We start from the raw sequence: 25,737 nt of genomic DNA, 5'->3' as shown, positions 1-25,737 counted from the left end.
ATTTCCCTCCATTTTCTCTCGCAAATATGCTAAATGACTCTCGATGTGGCCGGGTTGCCAAAGAAAGTTTTGATATTTTCGGTTACAAGTTTGACTACATCACATAAAATCCAATAAAGCTACCGCTTGTTTGGCAGCCTTTCTGAGCCGATTTTATTTCTCTCTCATGTTTCGTTACGTTACTAGGAAACAAGAGCAGAAAAATGGCGCGAACATAGAAATCGACTAACCTTCACAAGAATAACATTCACTTCATTTTTATCGCGTCAACATATCTGTTTTTATGCACTAATCGCATCTAAATTAAATTATCTAGACATTGTAAGGATAGATTTTTGATCCATGCTTGAGAAAAAAGACTTTCCTGACCGCTAAAGTCAATGAATCAGTCTGAAATTTTCACAGAATAATGTAAACTAATTTTCTTAAAGATTACAAGTTGGGTTTTTTTTTTATTTGTCACCGTTTCTTGGAAAATCATATTTGAAGCGTGAAAATAGCCCTCTAAAACGCCCGAAAACACACTGACCTCAGACCTTAAGTGTTGTGATTCATAAATGGATTTCGCGTCCCGCTGCTGAAAAACTTTTCTTTTGCATGAAATGTATGCTAATTTATTGCGTTTGATAGGGCTTTGTTTCTGGTAAACTGATAACCGATGTTGATAGCACTCTCTCATATTCGAATCAAACTTTCTCGACATATAAGCTTTATCGCCACTATGCATACTTTGTATTTTCCAAATTGATCTAAGTCATTGTCTAAGCTGTCTTTTGAAAATGTTACCGATTATAGAGTAGAAACAGAATCGTTGAGTTGAGTTGGTAACCTTCTACCATTTACTTTTACTTTTAGTTTAGAGAAAGTTTCATTCAAATCTGAGAGGGTGCTGCCGAATCCGAATAGATTCGGCACAAAATTCGTCTATTCGAATCCTACACAGAAAGAAACGAAGTCGTTTCACAAAAATCATCATTTTCGAATCCAATGAAATTTTGTCCCTAGTTAGGTAATTACGTTTCCTTCCAACCGTCCACGTATTGAAAGTTGGGCAGTTTTAGGAAAACAGTATTTCTAACTGAAACTTTTTCTTGTCCTTTACTGATGTGTTTTGCGAACATCGGGAAACTAGCTATAGAGTATTTTTTGAAAACTCCTCACAAATTGAACTTCATTGGATTCTTGGACGGCCAAGACCTTCAGTTTAAATTAGTTTTCGATAAGAAAAAACTGAAAAAAGTGAGTTTAGACAAAAAAAACATTTTTTCTTGAAAGTTTTGGTTGGTGGATAACTTAATTAGCTATCTTGGGACAATGTTCTATTCAAACCTGAGAGAGTGCTGCCAAACGGCCGAATACGATTTAGCGTGAAATTCGTCAACGCCAAAACGTATAATCGAACAATAAGAAAACATAAACGTGCTTTTCGAAATGTGAATCGCAGTAGCCGTGTAAGGGCTGCTTACACCAACATCTGAACACTTGAAGATGAACATTGGAAAAGGTCCCAAGTGCAAATGACAGTTTCTCTTTGTTTACTTTTTTTTCATCGAGTATTACGGTCCAATCAGCGATCCTTCATCTAACACTTCACATAGGATAATAGCAAAAACCATCAACTTTCGATATGCGCTATAGATATTGTTGGAAGTTACTGGAATTTGTCGTAATAATTGAAATAGAAAGTAAACCATGAGAAACTGTCATTTGCACTTGGGACCTTTTCTAATGTTCATCGAGACTTTTCAAGAATTGTTACACAGACAAATACACACGGAAAGGAATGAAATTGATATTTAAATTCCGTAATTTATAAATGAAGCAAAATCATGACCAACGGTTCGGCTAAATTTACAGTTTTAAATCTTAACTGTTGTTGTTGTGATTCATAAATGAAAAGATCAACTAACTGCTGAAAGGAAAAATAAATGAATGCGATAGCGAGCACGATTTTTCAAGCCAAAACCAAATATGCTAGGAAAAGGGAATTGATTTTATAGAAAAATCCACAGTTTTTGTGATAGAAAAAGATAAATCTAAAGTTGAATTACGAACCTTCAAAGCACAATCCTCTTCAAACTGAAATGTAAAACAACAAAAAGCAGTAGAGCAATTACAGCAAATTTTTCATCAGAAAAAAAGTTAAAACCAGGATCAACTTGCTCCGATTTGGACGAAACTTTGACCTTGCGGTTAGTATTACTAACCATTGGGTTCGCAATTATGAAGAGACAAATTCGATTGAGAGTAAAAACCGGACATGGATTTTGCAATGGAAGAATCGTTTAAAAACGTCTTTCCTGCAAGAACCGGACAAAATAACTTTGAATGCAAAAACCGGACAAAAACTTAACCGGTTCTTCTAAAACAAATGTATTTATCCGGTTTTTGCATTCAAAGCTTTTACAAACTGCCGCTGTGGGAACGCAGCATGAATCAAGTTGCTCTTAACAAACAAGCAAACCATATGTATGTTGTAATCTCTCCTGTATAGAGTAGATTCGTCAGTAAAAAAAAACTTCTGCTGTCCCTTCCTACACAATATCTTATACCGTTATTTAAAAAAAAGACCTAAACCTTTTATTTGGGCCACAATCAAATCGTTTCGTCAAAAATGAAAAAAACGGTTCCTTGCCTCTTGTTTGACGGTGTCTCCAACCTTGATATAATCCTTTAAACATTGAGAACAAAACCCGGACAATGATTTTGCAACGCAAGAATCGTTTTAAACAACTTTTTTTTAGAAAACCAAGCCTCTAGATGGCTCAATACCAAATTTCACGACAATCGATCCTCTAGTGTTTGAATAACGGAATCAAGCTATGAAAAAAGACGAGTTTTGTGTCCTGATTAAACAGCAACGGTGAAATTGAATGATTTGCGGTACGGATTGGTCCACCATCCCCCGTATTCTCTAAACCTGGCCCCCAGTGACTATTATCTATTTCCAAATCTGAAAAGGTTTTTCCCATAAAGGAATTTTCGTCGAATGTTGAGTTCATTGCATAAACGCAAGCCTATTTTGAAGGCCTTGACAAATCTTTTTTCTTTTCAAATGGTATCAAAATTTTGGAGGACCGATGGGTCAAGTGTATCGCTCTAGATGAAGATTATACTGAAGACGGAAAAAAGATTTCACGATAAAAAATCAACTTTTTCTTTGTTAGGCCCGGAACTTCTCATTCCATGTAGTATTGCATAAATATGTTCAGAAAAATACAAAATTTACTGTACGTAGAGAAGTGGCTGTGAAATATGGTCGAATCTTCACACTACTTTTTGGGCCAAATGTTTGTTTTTTATAATGCCACACTTTGGCAAAAGTTCAAAAATACTTCTACTAAGTAGCTACTCCTTGAACACAAAATTTACCGATAAAGAACATGAAATTGTTACTTATTGTGACCGGTTTACTTCGACTGGAATAATATTAGGCCAGCTTTAATGCATACCTGAGTTACGAACATTGTTTTTTTTATTTCTGGCTTATGTACAAAATGAATACCAGCTTTGAGAGTAGTTCTAACAAATGATTTTCACATCATAAAAAACAGCGCTATCTTAAGACTATTTTAAATATATCGTTCATTTTCATCCGGCTTCAACTTAATTATGGTCGTTCGCCAGGTATCTAAAGTATTAAAAGTGATTTGAAATATCCAGAAGTAGGTTTTCAGTGCCCTACAAAAGATGGCACCCCCAGTAGATCTCGGACAGTACCCTAAGGTACGCGGGGGATACGTACCGCGTAAATGAAACCGCGCAAAAAACCCGCGTAGCTTCGAAAATCCGGGTAAAAAACCGCGTTGCTTCGGAAATCCTCAAAATTGTAGAATTTCTTTTTGTTGCCAAATGTCTTAGAAATATGAAATGTAGAAATCTTGTGCAATCTGAAAAAAATTTATTTGAAAAAATCGAACTTGGGACCGCGTAACTACGGAAATCGTCGTAGAAAAAAACCGCAAAACGGAGAACATTTTTTTTTGTATGAATGAATAAGAAATGCATGAAACGTCCAGATTTGGTATAATCTAAAAAGTTTTGTTTTTAAATCGATTTAGATCTCCGAAATCGATTTTTTTAAATTTAAATTTAAATTCGATTGAGAGTAAAAACCGGACATGGATTTTGCAATGGAAGAATCGTTTAAAAACGTCTTTCCTGCAAGAACCGGACAAAATAACTTTGAATGCAAAAACCGGACAAAAACTTAACCGGTTCTTCTAAAACAAATGTATTTATCCGGTTTTTGCATTCAAAGCTTTTACAAACTGCCGCTGTGGGAACGCAGCATGAATCAAGTTGCTCTTAACAAACAAGCAAACCATATGTATGTTGTAATCTCTCCTGTATAGAGTAGATTCGTCAGTAAAAAAAAACTTCTGCTGTCCCTTCCTACACAATATCTTATACCGTTATTTAAAAAAAAGACCTAAACCTTTTATTTGGGCCACAATCAAATCGTTTCGTCAAAAATGAAAAAAACGGTTCCTTGCCTCTTGTTTGACGGTGTCTCCAACCTTGATATAATCCTTTAAACATTGAGAACAAAACCCGGACAATGATTTTGCAACGCAAGAATCGTTTTAAACAACTTTTTTTTAGAAAACCAAGCCTCTAGATGGCTCAATACCAAATTTCACGACAATCGATCCTCTAGTGTTTGAATAACGGAATCAAGCTATGAAAAAAGACGAGTTTTGTGTCCTGATTAAACAGCAACGGTGAAATTGAATGATTTGCGGTACGGATTGGTCCACCATCCCCCGTATTCTCTAAACCTGGCCCCCAGTGACTATTATCTATTTCCAAATCTGAAAAGGTTTTTCCCATAAAGGAATTTTCGTCGAATGTTGAGTTCATTGCATAAACGCAAGCCTATTTTGAAGGCCTTGACAAATCTTTTTTCTTTTCAAATGGTATCAAAATTTTGGAGGACCGATGGGTCAAGTGTATCGCTCTAGATGAAGATTATACTGAAGACGGAAAAAAGATTTCACGATAAAAAATCAACTTTTTCTTTGTTAGGCCCGGAACTTCTCATTCCATGTAGTATTGCATAAATATGTTCAGAAAAATACAAAATTTACTGTACGTAGAGAAGTGGCTGTGAAATATGGTCGAATCTTCACACTACTTTTTGGGCCAAATGTTTGTTTTTTATAATGCCACACTTTGGCAAAAGTTCAAAAATACTTCTACTAAGTAGCTACTCCTTGAACACAAAATTTACCGATAAAGAACATGAAATTGTTACTTATTGTGACCGGTTTACTTCGACTGGAATAATATTAGGCCAGCTTTAATGCATACCTGAGTTACGAACATTGTTTTTTTTATTTCTGGCTTATGTACAAAATGAATACCAGCTTTGAGAGTAGTTCTAACAAATGATTTTCACATCATAAAAAACAGCGCTATCTTAAGACTATTTTAAATATATCGTTCATTTTCATCCGGCTTCAACTTAATTATGGTCGTTCGCCAGGTATCTAAAGTATTAAAAGTGATTTGAAATATCCAGAAGTAGGTTTTCAGTGCCCTACAAAAGATGGCACCCCCAGTAGATCTCGGACAGTACCCTAAGGTACGCGGGGGATACGTACCGCGTAAATGAAACCGCGCAAAAAACCCGCGTAGCTTCGAAAATCCGGGTAAAAAACCGCGTTGCTTCGGAAATCCTCAAAATTGTAGAATTTCTTTTTGTTGCCAAATGTCTTAGAAATATGAAATGTAGAAATCTTGTGCAATCTGAAAAAAATTTATTTGAAAAAATCGAACTTGGGACCGCGTAACTACGGAAATCGTCGTAGAAAAAAACCGCAAAACGGAGAACATTTTTTTTTGTATGAATGAATAAGAAATGCATGAAACGTCCAGATTTGGTATAATCTAAAAAGTTTTGTTTTTAAATCGATTTAGATCTCCGAAATCGATTTTTTTAAATTTAAATAAGTGTCAGAATTGATTTGAAAAAAAATTCAGATAACACCTGATCTCGATGCTTCATGCATTTCTAAGACAAAACAAGAGAACCGCGTAACTACGGAAAAAGCCGTGTAAAGAAAACCGCATAAAAACCCGCTGAAAAGAGACCTCAGTGTAATGTCGAGTTAGATTTATATTTGACATAAATCGAATTCCGATTAATTTCACTATATTTGTAATATTGTGTTGGAATTAAATGGAATTGATTTTTTATTTTTAAATCAATTCAGTACAATTCATTAACCGCTTAAAAAAGTAATTCCTGACATTGAATAATTATCTTCGAATTTTTTCTATCGGTGTCGAATACCATGGCTTGTTATGAGCCAAATAAGAATTATTTGCGGAAAAGGCGAGATTTACATTTTTTTTATCATTAAAAGTGCTTCGGAGGCCCATCATTTTGGGAGAATCCTAAGCAGTTAATATGACTCAAAGGTTGGTGGTTTCGACGTTGATGACAAGGAGCGCTCTGGAAGACCGTAATAGAAGAAATTGCCAAGTTTACTGCATGCGAATCTGTACCAAATCCAATAAAGAGCTTTCAGCTGATAAACATTGTACGTGACGTAGGAAGCCAATTTGAGCGGTTAAAAGCATTGAGGTTCATCCAAAAAGTTTTGAAATTTTGCAGCACGCACGAGGTGAACCCAAGAGATCTTACGAAGGAATATTGTATGATCGAAATGTTGATGAAGCGTGATTATAAGATGAAGCGGCGTCTAAAAAAGGAATTTTTTATAACAATCTTAAACGCAAAAAATACTAGTCTTCAAGGAAACCGGAAATTCAAAGAGTCAACTTTTTTTTGCGTTCTTCGTAGCAAAACCAAATATCGAAAATGGAAACGAATTTGGTATGCGAATAATTTGGTTAAAATAGTGTATTTAAAAATCTTTTCATTCGATGATATACCCATGGTCACAATGTTTTATAATTCTCATGTTTTGGGGCCCGTAATATTGCAGTCCTCCTGGGCCCGAAAAGTCTCTCGGCGACCCTGATGGTACTCTTATCGTACTCTCGATTTTCGAGTACCTTTCCGAAAGGATTCTAAGTGTCAATAGGCACGTACCATTAGCCATGCACTGGCTCTGTACGTAAAGAATTGGTTGCAAAATTTATTGAATGGTCAAATTCCACAAGAAGAGTGTATTAGCAAGATTCGCATTAAAATATTACGTTCCCCGAGCTTGACGAACAATTCAAATCAACATTAACATATTTTCATGAAAGGATCACAAGGGAATTTAATACAACTGACATCTAACCATTGTAAAGAACCCAATTACCAAGTTTGACATGAGCCAAAAAAAATGTCAGAATATACTACAATGCAGAGGCTATGGTAAAAATAAACTATTTGGATAACAATTGATTGAAAATCTTATTGCATCCTCACCCGTTATACAGATCGGGTTTGGCACCTTCCGATTACAATTTGTTTCAATCGATGTAGGACGCAGTCAGTCAAGAAAACTAGAAAAAGGATTCAAAAGACTACACATTTTTCGGCTCCGAATCCATAAATTTCCTGAAAAGAACAATATTGTTCGTAAGGTATGGAGCCACAAAAAATCGAAACAAAAACGCCGGGCCGAAATGCATTGGAATGGTATCTAACCATCCGACTGTCCTCCTCTTCACCAGCGGTAGAACGCAAGTCACTGATTAGATTATAAGGATTGGTATGCGATTAAGGTCACAACAGTTCAGCCCAGGTCCAACACTCCGTCAATCCGTTTCCAAATCCGTAACCCTTACCGGTAGCATTGTTACCGCAGTACTAAAATAAAAAAAAAGATAAACGATGTGTGAATTCCCTCCGGTCACATAACGCCTCGAATAACAAGTAGGGTAACCGTACCCATATTCTAGATATGTTATCTCGGCATGAACTTTACGTATTTTCCCTAATGATACTGTAGAATAAATCATAAAGCGAGCTTTGAAAAAACAACTGTACTAAGGGGCGCCTAACGAGACGTAAACAGGCACCGTCACCCTAGCCTGTTATTGTCCGAGGTTTCAACGACTTCGCATCAATAAACGATCAATAGCAAATACCTACATATTCTCGTCCGGGGGGGGGGGGGGTGGGGGGGGGTAAATTCCGTAGGAAACGTGTTTCGCCACACTTACCGGCAATAGAAGCAACTCCGCTGAACTCCGCCATCGTTGCGCTGGGCCACTGCCGTGAGGTGGAAACCCACTTCCTTCCCGTACACAAAAAGCTTTGCCGTCACGTGGTAGTGTGCGTGTGTGTGTGTGTGCTGCCTGAACCCGCCGTTTGGCTTTTTATTGCATCTTCCGGTTTCCGACTGTCGTCTCCCCCATCTAACCCATGCTTAACCTATTTATTTACACCCTGTCTTCACCCTGGTCGCATGACGAAAACAGCGTGCTTTGGAAGAAGAAGTTTAACGATTTACGCAAAAATGTAACATAAGGCACTCTGCAGTATTTGTAACGTTGATCCTGTCGACAAACATTCCTAACCTGTGAATGTAACAAACGACGGAAGAGAATGATAGATATATCGAGGTAGAAGAAAAAAAAAACGATGGGAAATCAAACAAACAGGAATGACAAAGAAAGGATGTCGAAGTTTAGCGCAAACTGTTTTTTTCCGTTTGTTCTGTTCGAACGAGGAGGAGACAGCAAAAAACCAGAAAAGTGTAAGCCGCCCACAAAAGGTTCGTTGTGTGGAAAGTTGTTTAATTTTGCGACTTTGTAGGAGAATTCGATCTCACCCGGCTTGGTTCACTTGTGACTGTGGAAAACTGTCTTGAGAGCAAGAGAATGATTTTTTGTTTGGGTTTTAAAACCTTCAACGCAGTAGGCCTGTTGAAGTCTGTGTGTTCGAATGGAAAACCAAAGATGAGAATGATGACAGTCTTTGAACTTCAATGGATTTTTCAGCGCTGCTACGAGGGCCGATCGAAGTAGCCCGCAGGAAGGTGAATTTAGGATGTTTGGAGTGCACGATAATAATATTGAGCAAAGAATCGATTCAAATTCCGGGTTTCGCAATTACAATATAGAAAGTTGTTTCATTATTTTCTGAAACTTTTAAAAAATTATCCAAACAATAGACAATTGAAAGAACACTAAACAAATTAGTTGCCAGTGCTTTCATAGTTTGATAAATTTATTGAACGTTATTTTTGGTAAATTTCTTTGAAAATTTAGAATAATTTTCTATTGACTTGTGCAAAATTCAATTGGAAAATTTGTAACCAAATTCGAATTAAATTTTTAAACTCGTCATAAATGATCTTCGTCAGTATTCGAATACTGATGAAGGTCATAAGTAGTGACCGAAATAAACAACTGTATACGTACAATGTGGGATTTAACTCATTATTATGTGAAAAGTGCACAAACTGTCGAAACAATCATATCTTTAAGCGTTTAAAACCCAGTTAAAACGATTCTACGAACAAAATTTTAGAAAAATTTGAACAAGTTTTGTATAATTTATAAGCAAACTTTACGAACAATTTTTTAAATTCATTCGACGCAAAATATGATATTATATTAAACAAATCTTCAATTAATTTCGAATTGATTTTAAATTAATGTCGAACAAATTCTGACCAAAAGTTTCGAGAGGCACATGAATAAACATTGGAAATGTTTTCAACAAATTGAGAATAATGTATCACAATTAGATGATTATTGCATAACTTGGACAAAAAAAAAAGTTTAGATTAATAAGAATTGAATTATTTTCAGTGTTTCGTCAGCTTTTTGGGCTTCATATTTTTTTCCAAATACAGAAGAATCATCTTTAATCTTCTTTGCAAATATCTAAATTCTAAGGTTCCAAAGTGAAAACAGACGAAATGTTAATATTCGGAACTTATTTTCCCACTACTTTTGAGATATTCAAAACAAAGTTTTGACATTCATCGGCGTAATTTGCGGTTTAATCCTTTTCTCAGAATTCCTCGTGCTAGAACTAACTATGGCTGTAATGAATTGTTTTCGAGTATGTGTCGCGTATTCAATACTTGCTCCGATGAATTTGATTTCAATTTATCTCGCAACACCATTAAAGCCCGTTTTCTCCTAATCTTTTCCCGCTAGTTCAATTGAGATAATTAGACGATATCTATAGTTGTTAGTTAGCTTAGTAGTTTAGATGAGGATGATTTAGGATTTCGTTATGTATCATTTGGACAAATGTTATCTGTTGATACAAAAGATGAGTAGGTTTTATGCCTGCTGGAGAAGGAGAACAAAAAGCAAGGCTTTTTCCTTGCTCCTAAAAAAACAAATGCTGAACAGATTAAATTGGATAAATTTCAATTGAATAGTAAAAAAAAATCACAAAAGGCCAATTCGAATGAACAAACTGTGATCAAACACTGGTCATATTCAAAAAAGCATTGAATAAATTTTGAAATAAATGTTCAATAATTTAAGAGTATTTGACTAAACGTCGGCTTCGACTGGCCTCGGCATCAGAGAGCTTAAGCAGTGTGCCTTATAAATTATATTGTATTATATTGTCCAATAAAAAAAACGTAAAAAAAATTTAAGTGATTTTAGGTTAACTAATTTTTTAACAAATTTTCGTTAAATCCCGATCGTCAACCCGAACCAAGTTTACTATAAAAAGCAATTTTCTTAACAAATGCTGATAGTCTGATCTCGTTCATAATTTTACTTAAGGTCTGAGGACAGAGGGCTACGTGTTGAGTTTTAAATCAACCACGTGGCTCGCTCAATTCCCTTTGCGCATCGTATTTCTCTTGTACTCTCTCGTATATGAGCAAACTGTACCGGGTTGCCAGCATACATTTTATTATTTTGATGAGAAGTTTTATCACATTAATCTATCGTATGGGTTGGACATTACATGGATTCCAATGAACAATGAAAAAATATTCAGCTTTCACAAAGATTGAATGTCTGTGTGTTTGGCAGCCTTTTTCAGAATGCTATCAGGAAACCAAAGCGAAAAAAATGGCGGATGCATTGAAACTGACTTTGTTTCACAGAAAAATACAAGACTTTATTTTTATCGCGATAACATATATGTTTTTATGTACTAATCGCATCTAAACTAAATTATCTAGACTTTGTCACGGTAGATTTATGATACAAGTCTTCAAAGCCGAAATATTTGATGAACAAGTAGAGGTATGCATTTCCGAGCGTTCCAATTTTCAGCAGTTCTTCAGTCAGAAAAAAATACAACACGACCGCTAAACTCAATGAATCATTCTGAAAATTTCACAGAATATTCTCAACTAAATTCCGAAGACATTGTCAGGTGGGTTTTTCTATATTCTGCACCGTTTCCAAGAATATATAATTTGAAACGGGAAAATAGCAAAAAACCTACAACTTAACGGTACTGTCCTCAGCCCTTAATGGATGTTTGTTTTTTCAATTTCTAAAAATTGTCCGATTTGGCCCCGGTCTTCCCTATATTATGAAAACACCTCCCGAAATTTGTTTCTGGATACGCGTCTGATAGTCAGTATTATCTTCTCATATCACATATTTATAGTACACATTATAATGAATTTTGAAACGAATGATTTTTGATTATTTTGGGTTTTAATCAAAACTTAAAAATATCGACATCGTTATCAGTATCATATTTCAACTCGGAATCAACATTTCAACAAAGTTAGGTTTGTTTTAATGTTACTATTAAACAGGCTTGAAGTTCAAATGGCTATCACTTACGGTTCCGGTGATATAACGTCAAAACTGACTACCGCTCAATTCTCTCGGATATGAATTATTCGATATCAATAAATTCAGGCTCGTTAGGTGAGCTTATTACGTCGGTCGCATCGAGATTCCATGTTTTGTGATATATTTGAAATTTATTCAGCAATACCATTGTGGTGGAATAATATCATCAATTAAAACAGCTAATAATATTAATATCCATGCTGCGATGAATAATAATTATAATGACAAGAAAAGTATGTCCAATCACAAAGCGTGCTATGATGCAGTTGATTAATATTACCCTATTTAGCTTGAATATCATACCCAGAAGAGAAACAGGAGTGCAGGATTTTGCTACGCTAATTCAAACGCACTATTAACCACGCTGCGCTCATGTTACTTCTATAAATCAAATTCATGTCAAATAGCGTTTTATTGGGCCTTATCTAAAAACCGGCTGGAAGTAAAACAAAAAATTTTTTTTTCGCTATAATCACTATTCGATGTGGTATTTTTTTTACTAATTTTGCATTGCATACTGCTATTGCGCAGTGAAAACTGATTATTGAACATTATGAATGTGATTACGATCCAAACTGATTATTTTTATATATATATATATATATATATATATATATATATATATATATATATATATATATATATATATATATATATATATATATATATATATATATATATTAATATATATATATATATATATATATATATATATATATATATATATATATATATATATATATATATATATATATATATATATATATATATTAATATATATATATATATATATATATATATATATATATATATATATATATATATATATATATATATATATATTAATATATATATATATATATATATATATATATATATATATATATATATATATATATTAATATATATATATATATATATATATATATATATATATATATATATATATATATATATATATATATATATATATATATATATATATATATATATATATATATATATGTGATTCTGTTTATAAATTCGACATTGAAGGTAATTTGAAATGTATGTGTGGAACCAGTTTTGAAGACTTATAACCTTTTTGTGTTTTAGGTTTTTTGTGGTATTTTTCCGATCCGGAGAGTTGAATTACCATTAGGAAAAAAGCTTCATAGTTCTGGAATATCAGAATCGGAAGTTGGATCAGAATGAAACTAAATTCATAATAACTTTTTTTTTAAATAGATCAATACCAGTTTCATTCTGGAGTTATAGACCACTATAATTCTAGATGTTTTTTACATCGTGATTGAAATGAGCGGCAATAAAACATGACTTCGCGTAATTTTAATGTCCCGCATATATTCCAATGAAAAGTTTTTAATGATTTTGAAAAATAAGATATTTTATGCATTTTTCAATGCATTCAGCGAGTATTTGTTCGTAATTATATGAAATAATTGAAGGTAGTCATACATGATACTCTTAAGTGTTATTCTTTATAGTTAAGATATAGAAATATTTCCATAGAGGGTCGTTTTATCCCATCTACCCCTTACTTCAATCTGTTCAATTGCTCTCAATGTTCAATTGTTGTACCTCTCTGCTCTTTTAGTAAGCACTTGATTTCAATGAAAGTAGAATTTGTCAAACCTATCAAAATCATTGTACAAATAAAGACCAGTAAAGACTGTCCCGGAAAGTATGGACGCAACCAAAAACCGCTGCCATTTCGCAATGGTTCCGAATCTGTCAATTTTTATGGCTGCGTCCTGTTGTTTACACTCTTCTCCAACCACTTGTGCAGTTGTTTATTCGTTTTCATTAGTTTTTTTTCGAAATGCGTGGACTTTCAGCAGAACTACGTCGAAAAATAGTGTACAAATGGTGCACAGAACGCGGACTGTCACTGAGAAAGATAGCAAAAATGGAAGGAGTAAGTGAAAAAACCGTGCGAAATGCAATCAGGAAGTTCGGTGAGGATAACACCTTTGAGGATAAACCGAAAACGGGTCGAAAGAAAGGTCCTGCTAACTCTCAGTTGGATAAACGTATACTGAAGGCGTTCGAGCAAAAGAAGGAGGTTTCAGTTCGGGATGTGGCCAAAAAAGTGGGCACTTCGAAGTCAAATGTTCTTCGTGCTAAAGAACGTTTGAATCTTCGAACCTATAAGAAGCAGAAACAACCAAAACGTAGTCCGAAACAAGAAGCATCGATCAGGCCGAGGGTTCGAAAGATGTACAATGCGATTCTTGCTGGAAATTTGAACTGCATAATCATGGACGCCGAAACCTACGTGAAACTTGATTACAAATCCTTGCCGAGACCACAATATTATACGGTGCGAGAAGGGCAAGTGTTAAACCAGTCCGAGACATCGATTGAAGTCGAAAAATTTGGTAATAAAGCTCTGGGTCTGGCAAGCAATTTGTAGTTGCGGTAAGATTTCGAAACCCTTCATCAACATTGCTTCAATGAACAGCGAAATAAACATCAAGGAATGTTTACAAAAACGACTTCTACCCATGACTCGAAGCCACAAGGATCCTGTTGTCTTCTGGCCAGATCTTGCTTCTTGCCACTACTCGAAATCAACGGTAGAATGGTATACTACCAAAAATGTCACTTTCGTCCCAAAAGACATGAATCCACCAAATTGCCCACAACTTCGACCCATTGAAGAATTTTGGGCATTAACGAAGGCACATCTTAGGAAACATGTCTCGACAGCCGAAATCATTTAACAGTTCGAAAAAGATTGGAAAAAAGTGTCAAAACTTGTCGCCAAGAAGTCTGTACGGAATTTAATGAGGAACGTTCGCAAGAAGGTGCGCCAGCTAGTCTACAATGGCTAAGTAGCAAATGTTGAGAATAATATTCTGTTGTAGTCTAATATTACCAGTATATCGAATAAAATTTGAATATCTTGTAAATTATTTACAGCAAAATCATAGTGCGTCCATACTTTCTGGGCCAGTCTATAATCAATCAATTCTTCATTGATCAGAGTGTGAAAGGAAAACGATTATCAAGTGCTGAGTGTGTTCAAAAAAGGAAAAAACAATTCTAAACTCTGTAGAATGTTGTTAGCGAAAAGTTTAGTTTGAATTCCTTTAGTAAATCGAGCAAAATTGCACATTTGAGTGAAGCATGAACGAGAGTGAGCCAATTAGACCGTATTGACATGGAACGACAATCACTAGAATCAAAAGGGAAGTACGTTAGTAACCGCACAGAGTTCATAATGGTTTTTTTTCAGGAAGGTTTCTACAAAAGATACAGTCTTAAACACTTTTTGTTGTCCAGCAGTTTTGGGCTCATAGACTTTCTCAAATATTTTACACGGATTGTAAGTATTGGATTAAATTTTCATATTAGTTTTAAGCAATCAGCTCTTGTTACAAAGACACTGGGAAACCCCGTTTTTGTTTCCTAGTCAAACCAGATTTAACACACAACGAATATTTACTCTCTAGAAAAATGTCAACGATTCACAAACCATCGGTCGGTCGGCACATTCTCTGGATTGCTCTCGTACCAACACACAAAGACAGTTTCATCCCCAATACAGTTTCGCTCAAGCTTCGGAGAATCGTCACTGTTTGTTTCGGCTCTACTCGAACCCAATTTTTACCCCGTCCAAGAAATGGAACCGCACCGAAAAGTACGTAAAGTTTTAATAAATTTTGTAAATTAGTTTTGAAGCATTTTATTTCTCTTTGTCCATGCACTCACTCACATCGGATGGATCGGGTGGATGAGTCCAGAAATTAACCACCATCACCGTCATCACCCTCCCCCCCACACTAGAAGAGAGATGTATGATTTACTAACGGAAGGCTAAATACAAAAAAAATCGCCACTTGCTGCGTGGAAGCAAAGTTTCCGCTACATGCTCCAAAAATGGGTTTTCGGTAATGTGGGTACAAAGTTTTCGCGCCCCCCCCCATCGCTCTCGATGGTATCATTTATCTTGGGGAGCAACTTTTTCCACGTTACAGTGGCCAGCAAAAAAAAACCAGCAAACCCACGAAAGCAATTTTCCCATCCGAACCCGGAGTACACGAACAATTGACATCAAGCGACTGAAACTGAAGGACCTGGGTGCTTGAAATAAAATCCCGAGAACAATCAATTTCCACATGGATGAATCTTAATTTGAACCGTTTTTAACTTGTCCCTTTTGTAGGCGATGAATGGAAAATGGATGGCCACTTCTCCCGCAGAGGTAGGTAGGCCTGACGGAATGGAGTACAGAAGAAAAGAGAAAAAAAAAACTAAAGAAGAATCACCGGAAAATCACTCACTTGTATAACAGTAAACTATGAAGAGGAATTTAACATTAAGTACACTTGAGGGCTTTACTCTAGGCATCGTGAAAACTTGAACTGTCATTTGCTTTTAGCAACTTGCAACTAAAAAGTGAAAACGACTGGGCACTTTTGGTTAAATTTACAACGTTTGACCTTTCCTTGCACTAACCGCACACTGTCTGGCACTTGGCAGCCTCAAAACTGATTCACTGAACTTAGTTGAACTTGGCTCGAAGAGCGACCCTCCGAACGAAACCCTGAATGGGAATCCAGGGATAAATTAGAATGTCCTCTCGGGACAACGGTTAGGCCTAGAATGACGGTAGTCTAGGGATGCTGACGAAGGGCTCACGTTTTTCCGATTCTTTTCCCGAATGTGTTCCTTCCTATCTATCGTCTATTTACTTGACTGTTACGAAAATACAGACGCACTTTTAAGGTTCCAATTCACGTTTGCATTACATTCCCATTCGGTACCAACACCACCGGCTGTAGCACGCTCACCAACACAAACGCACAACACTGGACTCCCTCCTGCGAGCCTCCGATCAAATGTCATGTGAGTCCAGATTTAGAAAGTAATCTAAACTTCATCTCTTATCTGAACGAGTCAAATATGATACCGGGCCAGCGACACCAACACAGTCGGCAGTCGATACATCCAGTTGCATCCTACTCAGACACATACACAAAAGCCGATCTAACTAGTCACCCTTCAGTAGGGAAGCACATTTTCCACGGGATATCTCTGTCCCACACTCGCATCCTCCTTTGCCAGATCGACCGACCGACCGATGTGTGTAATGCCGTTACATACACAAACGGATTCGTCATTCCCCTAATCGACCCTTCAGGTTCGGTATCCGACTGTGGAAAAATTGGGGTGAAAGCACTCACTCACCAACACAGAGAAACAGTTTCCGTTTTTGCTGACGGCGGTGAAAAAAAAAGAAGGAAAATCCCATTAGCCACTCACACACGCGTAGACTCATCCCACACCCCACCGAAACCACCCGTCTCCGGATTGTCATCCAGGAAACCCCTCGTGGGTGGTGTTGGTGGATATTTTTTTTCCGCCTGCCGTGCTGGAAGCATCAATTTCGGTTCGCTTTTCAGCAGTCGCCTTATAGTCAAAATATGATAATGCATTTTTGTATCCCCTCTTGCTTGGTGGCTCCTCCTGGCCACGATCTTTCAATTCATCAGAGCCTCGGTAGCAGGGTACGGAGCGATGTTTGTTCTCACTTTTGTAGCCACAAAACACAACGATTGATATGGTTGTCATGCCTCCCAACCGGCCGGGGTCTCAGCGAGAACGCACTTTTGTTTTCCATCCGGTACGAAATTATCAACCTCCAATACCTGCTGAAAACTGCTGAACTGTTTTAACCTGAAAACGATATTTTTTGTTGCTGTGCTAAACACGTGAAATGTGCTGCACTCGTGAAAAAATTGACACTTACACATGACGCAAATCAAAGCATGCCGTATTTTTCGAAGTGACCCGCATAGCGTTTTGGCTACCTGGGCAGCCATGGCCACCAGACGGCTACCAAAATTGATTCAGTGACGGTTGTCAAATCATATTTGACAAAACAATGTCGCCTGTATCTAAGTTAGCCGAGCGTTTTTATCTTCTCACCTTCGCTGAAAATGTCAAAGATTTCAATGTGGAAAAATCCTGGTGGATACGGTTGTATCGTTTGAGTTGTATAACTGCCAGCGGTGAGGCAGTCGGTCACCAGAATGTCTGCCAGCTATATTTTTCCAGCTGGCAGCGTTTAGTCAGCCGTCTGGCAGCCATGCGTATGCGGGGATGACTCGATATCACACGATTTGACACTTAAATCTCGCTGAACATTAGAAAAGGTCCCAAGTGCAAATGACAGTTTGCTTTCTCTTCAAACTATTATTTTTCCAACAATTTCTCAACTCACACACTTCGAAAAAAAACCCTGTGATTTTACTTTTTTTTAGATGCACATAAATGTAGCGTCGCAGCTTACGCGAATTTACGTGGAAGAACATTCAATACTGTGTCTTAAATTCCATTACATACACGCATGGAAACAGAACACATTGGATTCTAATATATTGAGTTTTTAAGTCAGTTCTAAACATTTGTTAGAATCAAATAGAGCTGTATTTGCATCATAAGAAACTCTCTTTGAACTAAATTTAGTGTAATAATGTATATTAGATTTAAATATATTAATATATGGATTTAAAATAATTTTTTTTATTAAAATATCTTATTGAATTACATCGTCGTATAGATTCAAATTTTAAATTATGTCCAAGGTAATTTGTAAACAATTTCAACTTGAATTCAAATATACTGAGTCTTAGCATCAAATTTATGGATGATGTATAAAATATCTCGTTCTTGAATCAAGTTCTAGAGAATTTTGATTCCAAAATATTGTCATTAAATCGCCAAGAATAATAAAAACGAACGCGTTCGAGGAAGTAACAAGTTCCGAAACAGTTGATGATTTTGAGCTGTCTGCACTACTGGAATCGTTCGAATTGCGTAATATAACAGTAGAACTTATATTTGTATTCATTTCAGAAAACGGTTCCACTGTAAATTTATTGAAAATGTAGAGGATGTAGAGAAGTTAATACCACAGGCAATGTTAACTTCTCACCCATACTTGGCTGAGCGTGAAAAACGCATTGATGGCATTGAGAATTTGAGGAACAAAGTTCAAATAAACAAAATTTTATTTTATCCTGGATCTACCACTTTTGAATGAATCGGGAGCGGGTCATTGCGCCGAAAGACATTTCGCCGAAAGTCGTTTCGCCGAAAGTCGTTTCGCCGAAAGTCGTTTCGCCGAAAGTCGTTTCGCCGAAAGCCGACCCGCCGTCGGAAGCGGCGGCCTCTTGCATACAAACCTGTAACCGCCTCGTTTGCCCGGTCTACTCAAAGCTAGGTTTCTTTGCTTTAGTTAGGTCCGAACGAGCGGTAGCGAGGTCGGACAACACACGAATCAAATCGATGTGGCGAAGCCGCATTAGATATTTTTTTATTTAGTAAACGGACAATACCACATAGGTGCATGCAACCGCACAAACAAGTAAACAAACGAAAGCCAAACGCACAGCATGCTGTGATCTGATCATTAAAAACCATCACAAATGCATGCGTACAACACAGATGTATGTGGATAGCTTATTTTCGATGCACTCCTTACTTTATTCTGAACGCCAGAATATAAAGTAACTGAAAATCGTCTTCTATAAATATTTTGTTCTTGGTTTGATATTACAATGACAGAGTTTTATATTTTGTTGCTATTCTTGCTTGCAGGCTTCGTTATGATTTATGTTATTTCAACTCTTATTTCAAACTAAATCATGTTAATTTCTACCATTGAAATGTTTGGTTTTTATAATACAATTTGTTATTGGTTTGCAAATCACTTCGACCCGGGTTGTTTGCTTTGACTAGGTTTGATGGTGTAAGAAGCTCTCTTAGTATTTTTACGGATGTCGGTGAAGCTTTACTGACTTTCAAACAGCTGAACATTCAGTAATCAGTAGTAGTTTTTTGGAAAAATGTATGAAAATACGCATACTCTCCAAAGATAATAACTCTCGATTGCTATCGTTAGCGTTGCAATTTCTGTAGAATGTGATATCATCAATCATATTATTAAAGGTGAAATAAAAAGCTGTACAAGGCTTTTTGAATATATTCATCCAAAGAAAACTCACCGTCAAAAATCAGTATTATCTATTTTTCGCACAGTAATAAATTTGCACCACTATGTTTTCTCTATGAATACCGAAATTTTCTCATCATCACTTCCGAAAATGATGTAATTTAACTGATCTGTATATCTTCTGAATATATAGTGATTATTCATTATTTTTAAATTGGTTTACTAAAAATTTGTGAAACTTTTACTGATTTTGGCTGAAAATGACATTTCTTAGTTAGTAATTTTTACATAGGATTTGCCGATATTCAGTAGTTCTTTTACAGATGCCAGTATGTTGACAAAATTTTACTTATCTTTTTTTCTCGGATGTTTATGAACCAATTATTCCAAGAAGTGATCGATGATCAAGTTCAAATGAATTATTGGCGATCCATTTGGTTTGAGAAGTGTGTTCGATTATGTGACATGAGCGCTGAAACATGTTTTGATTAACTACCCTAATCAATCCGTGTCAAAAAGTGACCCCAAATTTGTGTCAGAAATTGTCGTAATATAAAACAGCCAAAACACACATTATAAAATAATAAATAACATGTGTCGAACATTTAATTCAATAATGTGTATGATTTTTGCTTACAGAACGAACCCTTCATCCAACGAGCTCTCAAAAAAAGACAAAAGTGGTGTCAATGTGCCAGTTGCCACTGCCTTCACATGTTTAAAAACAAAAACGTCCTAGAAAATGAGTACATTGCATGCATTTATCATGCACTTAACAAAAAAAAACCTGTTTTAATCCACCTAGTGGTGTAATGATGCCTTTCTCATGCACATATAATATTGTGGTATTCTATTCAAAAGTTTCTCTTCGATTTTTGAAAGAAACCAAGTGATTGTTTATGCATAACATACAGAATATAACAGTGCTTTGATTGCGTAAGCCATCCTTAAGAGAACGAAATGGGTTTACTATTATATGCACTTCCGGCACCGCAACCTGAGAACCGGTATAATCGAAGTCGGTTCGTACGGCCACCAACTAACATGACAAACAAACTCTTCTAGTACGCACCCTATAACTCCGGATTCGGAAGTCGGATCCGGATGAAATTCAGGAATTCCGTATGGGACCAAGAGACCTTTCAATTGAATCTAAGTTTGTGGAAATCGGTCAAACCACCGCTGAGAAAAGTGAGTGAGATCCATTTTGGTATATATGACCACTATTTCTGGTACTTCCGGAACCGGAAACTGGGAGCCAGGATAGCCGGAATCGGTTCGTTTAGTTGTCTACTGATAATGACTATCGATTTGGGTAGTTTTGAGACCAGTTTAGAAAAATTTTCACGTTTTTTGTTTCGCCGGTTTAAGTGACGGTGTACAATATTGAACACACTTTACCCTATAATTCCGGAACCGGAAGTCGGATCCAGATGAAAATCAGGAATTCCTTATGGGACCGGAAGACCTTTCATTTGAATCTAAGTTTGTGGAAATCGGTCAAACCATCGCTGAGAAAAGTGAGTGAGATCCATTTTGGTATATATGACCACTATTTCTGGTACTTCCGGAACCGGATACTGGGAACCAGGATAGCCGGAATCGGTTTGTTTAGTTGCCTACTGATAATGACTATCGATTTGTGTAGTTTTGAGACCAGTTTAGAAAAATTTTCACGTTTTTTGCTTTGCCGGTTTAAGTGACGGTGTACAATATTGAACACACTTTACCCTATAATTCCGGAACCGGAAGTCGGATCCGGAAGAAATTCAGGAATTCCTTGTGGGACCGGGAGACCTTTCATTTGAATCTAAGTTTGTGGAAATCGGTCAAACCATCGCTGAGAAAAGTGAGTGAGATCCATTTTGGTATATATGACCACTATTTCCGGTACTTCCGGAACCGGATAACGGAAACCAGGATAGCTTGAATTGGTTTGTTTAGTTGCCTACTGATAATGACTATCGGTTTGTGTAGTTTTGAGATCAGTTTAGAAAATTTTTTAAGTTTTTTGTTTCGCCGATTTAAGTGACGGTGTACAATATCGAACATACTTTACCCTATAATTCCGGAACCGGAAGTCGGATCTGGATGAAATTCAGGAATTTCGTATGGGACCACGAGACCTTTCATTTGAATTCTAGTTTGTCAAAATCGGTTCAGCCATCTCCGAGAAAACCTAGTGAGATTATTTGACACATACACACACACACATACATACACACACCCAGACATTGCTCAGTTCGATGAACTGAGTCGAATGGTATATGACACTTGGCCCTCCGGGCCAATTTTCACTAGTCGGTTTTTCAAGTGATTGCATAACCTTTCTATATGAGAAAGGCAAAAAGATTTGAATAATTTCTTCTATGATGATTACATGGCTACTTTGATTAAAAAATGTATTCGACGCAAGCTTGTCAATTGACAATAGTCGAAAATGACGGAAAATTAAAAATGTTCATTTTTATTCAACTATTCAGTGCTACAAGTATATATTTTGTACTAGTGTTTAATTCGTGATCGGAGGTGTAAAAGAAAAAGTACGTTTGTAACATCCGGAAAATGAGAAAAAACAGGTGCTTCTCCTAGATCTGAATGATGTTACCGTTTCACGCTAATTGTCAATGTTTCGAAGGTTTTTTGCTTCAAAAGGTTAGCCATTCAAGCGAAATAAATATTTTTGAGCAACAAGTAAGTCATACCTTAATACAAATAAATGGTTGTACCAATTCCCAGTTTTGTTTAATTATGATTAAATGGCTACTTTGATGAAAAACTGCTGTTGTTGAACAGCTTGTTGATTGACATAGTCGAAAAGTGACATAAAATGCTAGCAGGGTTGTGCTTGAGTAACAATTATATCATATTATTTAGGGAAAACATGTTTCACTGTGACGTTTCTGAATATGAAATAACGCAAAAGTAAAACATGTTATTTAACTTAAAACATGAAATCGTAGTTAAAACTAGTTTTAACTCGTTGTGTGAACATAGTATCAAACACGGTTTTCAATCGTGTTGTATGGAATTAATTCTGAGCATCCTTTTTCATGACGTTTTGCCTCGTTTCGATTTTGAGACGGTTGGTTTTTGGCAACATAATCGTTCGAATATGACATATATATTAGAAAAATGGCAGTGTTTTCGAGTTCACAATAATTTCATATTTATATTGCTTTAAACTGCTTACAGCAATAGTTGCTGAACGAGCATAACTTCTTCACCCATACACCATTCGAATTAGTTCGTCGAGATCAGCAAAAGTGTGTGTGAAATTATTTATCATTTTATTTTGCGGATATGGCATGTTTTCGATTTTCTCCTTCTAAGATTTAATTGCAAAGACTTAAGAACTCATAAAAACTGCTTGTTTTTATTCAGGTCCAATTTCCAATGTTGTTTCACGTCCTGCTGGTTTCAAATAAAATGTTGTTGATTCAACTAACATATCTGTTGATTTTGTCATAACCATCCAGGTAAACAAAATTACTGTATTCAAATGCTGTCACTTGGCGGTGAACGAAGACAGCAAAGCGCAGAACAAAAATCCTCTTCATTTCACCAGAAACGTTTCAAATTGAAAATTTTCAATGAAAAATGAACGTCATTTATGTCAGTTACGTAGTGGCCGTTTCATGGAAGTGAAAGTATGCAGAAGAATATTAAAACAAGTTTCCATGTATAGAATAGATATTCCTACAGTATAAATGTTTTAATCTCATCTGCGAGTAATCATTTTTCGGACAGTTTATGTCAATACAATTAAAAACGCTTAACGCTTAAAATTTTGCTGTTAAAGTGAAGTGGTACTATTTTTATTTTCTTGAACGTGCATAAGGCTTATCAGCAACATTCTTGATAATGGAATTAAAAAGGCTCTTCCAGCGAGCCATTCTGCAAGTGGAGGAAAAAATTCTTAATGTCCTGTGAACATTTTGCTGGTGAATTCCTTCTTGGGAATTTTAACCTTTTGTTGCATTTCTATATCATCTATGAGTTTAGTGATAAAGCTATAAGCAGCTACTTAGGCAAACTTCAAGCGGTAAACGATTAGCTGCCCCCCTAGCAGTAGAAATATTAATCTTAAGGCATCTTAAGCTCAAATTACTGATTAATTGATGGAAACAACTGAGACTTTTGCTTTCATGCATTCAGGTAACTTTGCTGGGATTGTGTCATTGATCAGTTGCACGAATGACACCTTATTGAAACGATTCATTTTCTGCTTAGGATGTATGTCATTGCTCAACTGCAACGTTTCATTATTCGTTTGTGATGCGTGTCTCTGCTGGGTGTCATGGCTGAACTGCCAGCATGATAAATAAAAAATGACGGTTTAGTTAAAACAACAATCGATTAGTTGTATCAAATTTTCACCGATTAAATTCAGAAAAAAACAACTAATATTTTAGTTGCTTTGCGATCGTTGGCTTAACCGTGTAGTGCAGGAAAAGTAACAACTGATTAGTTGTACTGAACTTCAACACTCAGCTTTTAATCTGGATTCAATGTTTAGTATTTTTTGTATTCAGTTACGTTCAACATTTTTAATTGGGTGTATTGACAAAATCAATACTAAAATTGAAAATCTGATTTCAATGGAAAATATTTTCTAGTTTATGAATACCTTCTGTTGAATTGAACCATTCACATAAGTTGAGAACAACATTTTATTTGGTTGATTCAACTAAAACATTAGTTGAATGAAAATTGAGTGTGTCTTTGCTAAGAAATGACAGCATATTTAATGGTTAAATTCAGCTAAAAAATCAGCCGTTTTAACTAATATTTTAGTTTTTTTAAGGGAATGAGAATAACAAATCCAAAATAGCATTACAGGATGGACCATTTCGGGCAACCGAATAACTTTTGACAAAATGGTCAGATTCTCAGAACTTCTCAATTGTGAAAACGAAACGTGCGTTTCGTTTGAAAAACCGATTAAGCAGAATTTTCGGTTCAATGCCACTGAAAACCCTCAGTTAAATGAAGAACTGCTATTATACGCACAAAAAGTTATAGTTTGATGTGATGTTTGTGCAGCGGATATGGTGATTGACCCCTATTTTCTCCAAGGCGTTGATGGAACAACGAAAACTGTTAATGGCGCTCGTTATCGAGCCATGATAATTGAGTTTGTGATGCCCTCTGTCCGTGAAAATGGTTTGAATGGCTACTGGCTTCAACAGGACGGTGCAACATGTCATACAGTTCGACTAACAATCGATTGTTGATGATGATTTTGGTTGACTCATCCGATTTGACGTCACCAGACTTTTTTTTGTGGGACTATTCCAAAGTATACGCTGATAATCCAATAACCATAGCTCAACTCAAAGACTACATACCACGTGAAATAGCCGCCATATCGGCAGATACATTGGCCATACGATGGAAAACGCCGAAAAAAGAGTACGTTTTATACTCAAGGCCAAAGGTGACCATTTACGCAATACTATTTATCAACCCGCATGTGTTTTTTGCATGAAGTTTCTTCGGTGTTTTAGTTATCATAACCATCGTTTTAAGTGGCAGTTTAAGGTTTTAATTACTCATCACCCCATAGTGTCGGAGTGATAATTGATTGAACATTCCATGAGAATTCGTCATTATTTAAGGTATATCCAGAGCCGCTATTCGGGAACCAGAATAACCAAAAACGCTTCGTATGGTCATAAATTTATATGATGAATAAATTAAAATAATTTTGAGCCTAACTTTGAAGCCTTTTAGGTATTGTCATTTTAAAATAAAGCTGTATCATCGACAAAGAGCCTTGGAGTTAAGATTCAAATTGCCTAAATCATTTATGTGTAAGAGAAATAATAAAGGTCCTATAGTACTACCTTGTGGTTCACCAATTTTCATAGGAGCCAGATTGCTACGTTCACCATCAATGGATACAAATTGTTGCCTATTCGTCAAGTAACTACGAATAACGTTGTTGGCAATGCCTCTGATACCATATCATTCGAGCTTTTCCCATGAAATCGTGTGGTTTAACGTGTCAAAAGTTTTTTAAGATCAGTAAATAAGGCACCGACCATCTTCTTACGATCTAT

The 25,737-nt window shown here is 36.0% G+C and overlaps 1 protein-coding gene across 3 annotated transcripts in view; it reads right to left on the bottom strand.

The window, feature by feature from the left end:
- The window catches only part of LOC131436870 (talin-2), a 179,095-nt gene that overhangs the window by 107,178 nt on the left and 46,180 nt on the right, over positions 1-25,737 (bottom strand). The window contains exons 1-2 of one of the 3 annotated variants that reach the window (XM_058605829.1): positions 15,996-16,318; positions 8,131-8,487 (exon numbers count right to left, since the gene is read on the bottom strand). The exons of the other annotated variants lie outside the window; for them this stretch is intronic. The gene's annotated coding sequence lies outside the window, so the exon portion shown is untranslated. Of the gene's footprint in view, positions 1-8,130; positions 8,488-15,995; positions 16,319-25,737 lie in introns of those variants that run through there. 3 annotated transcript variants of the gene reach the window in all.

The sequence above is a fragment of the Malaya genurostris genome, chromosome 3 (genome assembly GCF_030247185.1).
Source record: "Malaya genurostris strain Urasoe2022 chromosome 3, Malgen_1.1, whole genome shotgun sequence".
Lineage (NCBI taxonomy): Eukaryota > Metazoa > Arthropoda > Insecta > Diptera > Culicidae > Malaya > Malaya genurostris.
This window is presented reverse-complemented; position numbering and strand designations above follow the sequence as displayed.